This window comes from Symphalangus syndactylus, chromosome X (genome assembly GCF_028878055.3).
Source record: "Symphalangus syndactylus isolate Jambi chromosome X, NHGRI_mSymSyn1-v2.1_pri, whole genome shotgun sequence".
Classification (NCBI taxonomy): domain Eukaryota; kingdom Metazoa; phylum Chordata; class Mammalia; order Primates; family Hylobatidae; genus Symphalangus; species Symphalangus syndactylus.
Genome location: NC_072447.2, coordinates 58,461,461 through 58,468,940, shown reverse-complemented (window position 1 = coordinate 58,468,940; position 7,480 = coordinate 58,461,461). Strand labels below are relative to the sequence as shown.

General features: G+C 42.9%; 1 pseudogene; it reads right to left on the bottom strand.

Moving 5' to 3' along the window:
- Nucleotides 1-6,182: 6,182 nt before the first annotated feature.
- On the bottom strand, nucleotides 6,183-7,137 carry LOC129476104 (small ribosomal subunit protein uS2-like; annotated as a pseudogene).
- Between the last annotated feature and the right edge of the window lie 343 nt (nucleotides 7,138-7,480).

The window sequence follows — 7,480 nt, the reverse complement described above, 5'->3', positions numbered from 1 at the left end:
TAACCGAGAAGCTTATACAGTTTAATTGAGTTGAATTAAGATTTACCTATTTTTGAGCAAGGTGTAGAGTTGGCGTCTCAGAATTGTCATAATTGCCATGTTTCTTAGGTTTATCTTTTATTTCATTTCAACTTTTTACTTGGAAATAATTTAAATTTACGGATGGATTTCATTTAGAAAAATTAATACAAAGATCTTGGGTATATCTTTCACCTAGATTTACCAGTTGTTAGCATTTTGCAACACATTTTTTTCCTCTCTCTCTCTCTATACACATATACATATTATTGTTTTGTTGTTATTATTATTAGTTTTGTAAACCATTTGAGAATAGTCACAGAGTTCATGCCCCTTTTTCTTCTCAAAACTTAAAAGTGTATTTTTTTAAAGAACAGGGACATTCTCTTTCATAAACATAGGAAAATAATCAAATTCAGAAAATGTAATACTGCTACAATTCTGTGATGTGGTACATAGTATATACTGAAATTTTGCCAGTTATCCTGATAATGTTCTTTTTTGTGTTTTGTTTTGAGATGGAGTTTCACTCTTGTTGCCCAGGCTGGAGTGCAATGGTGCGATCTCGGCTTACCACAACCTCTGCCTTCCGGGTTCAAGTGATTCTCCTGCCTCAGTCTCCCGAGTAGCTGGGATTACAGGCGCATGCCATCACGCCCAGCTAATTTTGTATCGTTAGTAGAAACGGGGTTTCTCCATGTTGGTCAGGCTGGTCTTGAACTCCTGACCTCAGGTGATTCAGGTGATCCAGGTGATTGGCCCACCTCGGCTTCCCAAGGTGCTGGGATTACAGGCGTGAGCCACTGCACTCAGCCCCCGATAATGTTCTTTATAGCAACTTTTTCTCCCTTGATCTAGAATCCAATCTAGGACAATATCCCACATTTAGCAGTCAGATCTTCTCTAAACTTTTAAAGTCTGAAACAATTTTTTCACTTTCTGTCTATCATGACATTGACATTTAAAAATAGTACTATAATAATAGTTGTTTAGTAGAATATCCCTCAATTTAGGTTTGTATATTTCTTTTCTTTTAGAGATGGGGGTCTTGCTATGTTGCCCAGAGTGGGGTCCAGTGGCTTACTGCAGCCTTGATTTTCTGGGCTTAAGCCGTTCTTCCACCTCAGCCTCCTAAGTAGCTGGGACTATAGTCATGCTTATATTGTGTATACTTGGCGGAGAACACCAGAGAAGCAATGTTGTGTTATTCTCAGTGCATATCAAGAGGCAGCTTGTCCCATTATTGATGATGCTACCTTGAATTACTTGGTTAAGGAGGTAACCGCCGGGCGCAGTGGCTCACGCCTGTAATCCCAGCACTTTGGGAGGCCGAGGTGGGCGGATCACGAGGTCAGGAGATCGAGACCATCCTGGCTAACATGGTGAAACCCCGTCTCTACTAAAAATACAAAAAATTAGCCGGGAGTGGTAGCCTGCGCCTGTAGTCCCAGCTACTCAGGAAGCTGAGGCAGGAGAATGGCATGAACCCGGGAGGCGGAGCTTGCAGTGAGCCGAGATCACACCACTCCACTCCAGCCTGGGCGACAGAGCGAGACTCTGTCTCAAAAAAAAAAAAAAAAAAAAAAAACGAGGCAACCTCCACATTTCCCCGTAGTAAAATTACCATTTTTCCTTTTTAATGCAATATGTTTTTTGAAGCTGCCATTTACTAATATTAAATGGCTAAAGGCAATAGTAGAGATTAAAAGTAGTGCAAAATTATAAATGTGATACAAAAACAATAATGGTAATTCTACTATTTCAAATAAATTTAAGAAATCTGATTATTTCAGATTTGGCTGTTGCATGCATAATCTTAATAGGATTGTTTGTCTCACATGGAATTGTGTTATATGATCATCCATCCTAACACTTTAAATAAACAATCTACTTAATATGTTCCAACTTTGTGTCTAGTCTTACCCTCACTGGGAATACTTGGAATTGTAGACTATATAAATACAGTTCTGCATCAATTTTAATTATATTTTATAGGATTTTTCCAGTGTGGCTCCTGGAACAGGGCATATCAGGGCACTTGTATTTTTCAATAAACATTTCAAATAATTGAATGCATCTTCCTTAATGCCTACCTGAGAAATCTCAAAAACCAAAGGAAACATGAGTTTGGTCACAATGTGCATACAAGGAACATCATAAAAATAACACAGATCAGAAAAATTTGCTCTATGTCAGTGTTCAAAACATTTTTATTCCCCAAATGATCTCACACACATCAAGCAACCATCCAATGATGCTAAGCAATTATTAGTAATAACAAGGAAGCATCGCTGTGGGTTTGGGCCACCCACCGCCCACGTTGCACATCATTAGGGCTCCCCTCATGTATTTCTTTGTGGCTTCTTTTCTCTGACCACATCAAAGCCTGAAGCAGAATATGATGATCTGAAAAGATAGACACAGTCAATGTATTGACCTCTGAAATTGGCTGCCTGCAAACTGGCTGCTTCTTGTTTCTGGGAACCCTTCTTAACTCTGTCTCTTAATTTCTGTCTGGCTTGGATTGCATTTCAACAGGCTCTGACTTTGTTGGAATGGGGAAGAGGAAAACTGCCACCTTGCATAATGAGATTGGAATCTTAAGCTTCTCTGTGTTTCAGAATGATGTATCAATATAATTTTGAAGTAGCCTTACATATTCTCATCCCCTTTCACACACAGAGATAACAATAGACAGTATATAGAGTACTTGAATTGGAATATATATATATGTGTATATATATATATGTTTGTATATATACATATATATGTGTGTGTGTATATATATATATATATATATATATATTTTTTTTTTTTTTTTTTGAGATGGAGTCTCGCTGCTTCACCCAGGCTGGAGTGCAGTGCCACGATCTCAGCTCTCTGCAACCTCCACCTCCCGGGTTCAAGCGATTCTCCTGTCTCAGCCTCCCGAGTAGCTGGGACTACAGGCGTGCGCCACCACGCCTGGCAATAGTCTTGTAAAAGTTAAAATATATTCCAATTCGGTCGGGTGCGGTGGCTTACGCATGTAATCCCAGCACATTGGGAGGCTGAGGCAGGTGGATCACCTGAGGTCGGGAGTTCGAGGCCAGCCTGACCAACAAGGTGAAACCCCATCTCTACTAAAAATACAAAAATTAGCCTGGCGTGGTGGCAGGCACCTGTAATTCCAGCTACTTGGTAGGCTGAGGCAGGAGAATCACTTGAACCTGGGAGGTGGAGGTTGCAGTGAGTCAAGATCGCGCCATTGCACTCCAGTCTGGGTGACAGAGTGAGACTCTGCCTCAAAAAAAGAAAAAGACTGTCTTTCCCCTTTTCTTTTTAAATTATGATAAATGTTAAATGCAAAACATCTGCAACCCTCTAAAGGAATGATCCTAGAAGCAGGGAATTTATATAGTGTTGAGCCCCATTTTAGTTGGTTTGTAGTAATGCAATCATTTTGTTTTGGAGTTTTCTGAACAAATCATAATGATATCATAATTCATATGTTAATATTCCTGAGTTACAGAGAGCTTTTTTTTTTTTTTTTTTGGTTTGAGATGGAGTCTGTCTCTGTCACCCAGGTTGAAATGCAGTGGCGTGATCTCGGCTCACTGAAACATCCCCCTCCCGGGTTCAAGCGATTCTCCTGCCTAAGCCTCCTGAGTAGCTGGGATTACAGACGTGCACCACCACGCCTGGCTAATTTTTTGTATATTTAGTAGAGACTGGGTTTCACCATGTTGGTCATGCTGGTCTTGAACTCCTGACCTTGTGATCTGCCTGCCTCAGCCTCCCAAAGTGCTGGGATTACAGGCTTGAGCCACCGTGCAGACCGAGAGCTCTATTTTTAACCTAATAATTAAGTTTTAAAATGGCCCTTATTTCTCAAGGGTAGATTTTGAGAAAAGCATAGATTTTAATTACAGGCCACATGCTAGTTTCGACAGCCATAACAGAATACCACAAATTTAGTGGCTTAAAACAACATCCATTTATTACAGCTCTGTAGGTCAAAAATCTGGGAATAGCATGGTTCAACCGGGTCTTCAGCTTAGGGTCTCACAATGCCAAAAGCAAGGTTTTGGCAGAGCCTTTCTGGAGGTTCTGGGAAATAATCCACTTTCAATCTCATTTGGACTGTCGGCTGAATTTAGTTTCTTGTGATTTAAGGGCTAAGATCCCCATTTCCTTGCTGGCTGTCAGTCAGGAGCTGGTCTTTGCTGCTAGAGGCTGCCTGCTTTCCTTTTCATGCTTTCCATGTGGCTCTCTCTAGCAATGGCAGGTCAAGTCCCCCCTTATGCTTCAAATCTCTCTGACTTCTGCCCATATCTTTCTTCTGCTTCCATCCAGAGAAAGCTCTCTGCTTTTAAGAGCTCATGTGATTAGATTGGGCCCATTCAGATAATTCAGGATGAGTTCCTTATCTTAAAGTCCATAACCTTAATCACACCTGTAAAGTCTGTTTTTACCATGGAACGTGACATATTTATAGGCTCCAGGGGTTAGGATGGGATATCTTTGGGAGGCTATTATCCAGCCTACCACAGACCAGAAAGAAACAAACAACAGCAGGCCGGGCGCGGTGGCTCACGCTTGTAATCCCAGCACTTTGGGAGGCCGAGGCGGGCGGATCACGAGGTCAGGAGATCGAGACCACGGTGAAACCCCGTCTCTACTAAAAATACAAAAAAAAATTAGCCGGGCTTGGTGGCGGGCGCCTGTAGTCCCAGCTACTCGGAGAGGCTGAGGCAGGAGAATGGCGTGAACCCGGGAGGCGGAGCTTGCAGTGAGCCTAGATTGCGCCACTGCACTCCAGCCTGGGTGACAGAGCGAGACTCCGTCTCAAAAAAAAAAAAAAGAGAAACAAACAACAGCAACAACAACAAAAAACAAAACAAAACAAAACAAAAAAACACCAACAGATTAAATACTCAAGGTTTATCATGAACCTGAGGATTTCCAAACACAGACATCAGCAGCTTTCTCGAATTCATGCATAGCACCCACTATAAAACATGGTACGTGATAGATTCTTCCTGGTTAGCAGGTGAATACAGGAGTTAGGAGTCTTGGAGATGAACAACAGACAAGCCCAGATGTTCTTCTAACATAGATCAGTTAATCAGGGGCTTGAAGGTGAAGATAGGGATAAACTTGTGAAGTTCTAATCCTAGAGCTTGACTCAGACTTCTACAGAGTGGCAAACTTTCTGGAAAGGACAGGCATACCTTCTTGAGTCCCTCAGTGATCTGTTCAAGCATAAAAGAGCAACAGCAAATCCTCTGTCAACGTAGGTAGATTTTATTTTTATTTTAAAAAATAAAGATGGGCTGAGCAACTTTGTGTGTCATAAGGAAGAAAAGATTCAAAAAATCGGTCGGGCACAGTGGCTCATGCCTGTAATTCTAGCACTTTGGGAGGCTAAGACGGGCGGATGACTTGAGGTCAGGAGTTCGAGACCAGTCTGCCCAACATGGTAAAATCCTGTCTCAAAAAAAAAAGTTAGCTGAGTGTGGTGGAATACACCTATGGTCTCAGCTACTCTGGAGCCTGAGGCAGGAGAACTGCTTGAGCCTGGGAGGTGGAGGTTGCAGTAAGCCAGATTGCGCCATTTCACTCCAGCTTGGATAACAGGAGTGAAACTCTGTCTCAAAAAAAAAAAAAAAAAGATTAAGTTGGGCACGGTGGCTCATGCCTGTAATCCGAGCACTTTGGGAGGCTGAGGCGGGCAGATCATCTGAGTTCAGGAGCTCGAGACCAGCCTGGCCAACATGCTGAAACCCCGCCTCTACGAAAAATACAAAAATTAGCTGGGTGTGGTGACGGGCCCCTGTAATCCCAGTTACTTGGAAGGCTGAGGCTGAGGCTGAGGCATGAGAATCACTTGAACCCGGGAGGCGGGGATTGCAGAGAGCTGAGATCGTGGCACTGCACTCCAGCCTGGGTGAAGCAGCGAGACTCCATCTCAAAAAAAAAAAAAAGATATTAAAAAAAGTGGAAATAATAGAGATGGGATTTCACTGTATTGCCCAGCCTGATCTCAAACTCCTGGCCTTGAGTGATCCTCCTGCCTCAGCCTCCCAAAGTTCTGGGATTATAGGTGTGAGCCATCGTGCCCAGCCCAGGGTTAGATTTTATTTATTTTTTATTTATTTATTTATTTTAGAAACTGATGTTTATTTTCCATCAACCATTTTTCCATGTTGCTTAAGAGCCTACGCAAGAACAGCTTAAGACCAGTCAGTGGTTGCTCCTACCCATTCAGTGGCCTGAGCAGTGGGAGCTGCAGGCCAGTCTTCCGTGGCAGGCTGAGCGCTCCAGTCTTCAGCAGAGAACTGCTGAATAGGCACAGAGGGCACCTGTACACCTTCAGACCAGTCTGCAACCTCAGGCTGAGTAGCAGTGAACTCAGGAGCTGGAGCAGTCCATTCACCCTGAAATTCCTCCTTGGTCACAGCCTTTTCAGCAGCAGCCTGCTCTTCTTTTTTCAATCTCTTCAGGATCTCTGTAGAAGTAGAGATCAGGCATGACCTCCCACGGGTGTTCACGGGAAATGGTGCCATGCATGCGCAGAACTTCCCGAGCCAGCATCCACCACATCAAACCCACCGAGTGAGCTCCCTTGTTGTTGCATGGGCTGGCAATGTCCACATAGCGCAGAGGAGAATCTGTGTTACAAAGCGCGATGGTAGGTAGGTTAACATAAGATGCCTCCGTGAGAGGCTGGTGGTCAGCCCTGGGGTCAGTAACCACAAGAAGTGGTGGCTCCCGGAAGGCTGCCTGGATCTGGTTAGTGAAGGTTCCAGGAGTGAAGCGGCCAGCAATTGGAGTGGCTCCAGTGGCAGCAGCAAACTTCAGCACAGCCCTCTGGCCAGTATTCCTGGAGGATATAACACTGACATCAGCAGGGTTTTCAATAGCAACAATAGCACCAGCTGCCAGCAGAAGCTTCTCCCAGGTCCTCTTCAGATTTATGATATAGATGCCATCACTTTTCCTTTTATAGATGTACTGTTCCAACTGGAAGTCAAGATTGGTGCCGCCTAAGTGGGTTCCTGCTACAAGGAACTTAAGGACATCCTCCTCCTTCATTTACAGGACATCAAGGGCTCCGGACATTGTGAAAGTTTCCCTTTAAGTTACGACGGGAATCCAGAACAATGCCGTATGGACCCCTCTGTAGGTAGCGCGGAAAGCCAGGGTTAGATTTTAAATGAGGTTAGATATCCTCTGGTTAACACAAACATTACTTTTATTTATCAGTTATTGGATAAAATGTTAAAAATTCAATAAAATATTAACCACAGATATTCATAATCATCTTGATATGGATGATATAATAACAGCCAATTCCATTGGCTGGAATAGCTTCATAAATAAGGTCACAGGAAGATCTTCAATGAAGAGAAGAAAAAGTCAAGATATTTTTTGTTTTTGTTGTTTTTTTCCCCAAAAAATAGAACAGATAGAGAAAAGA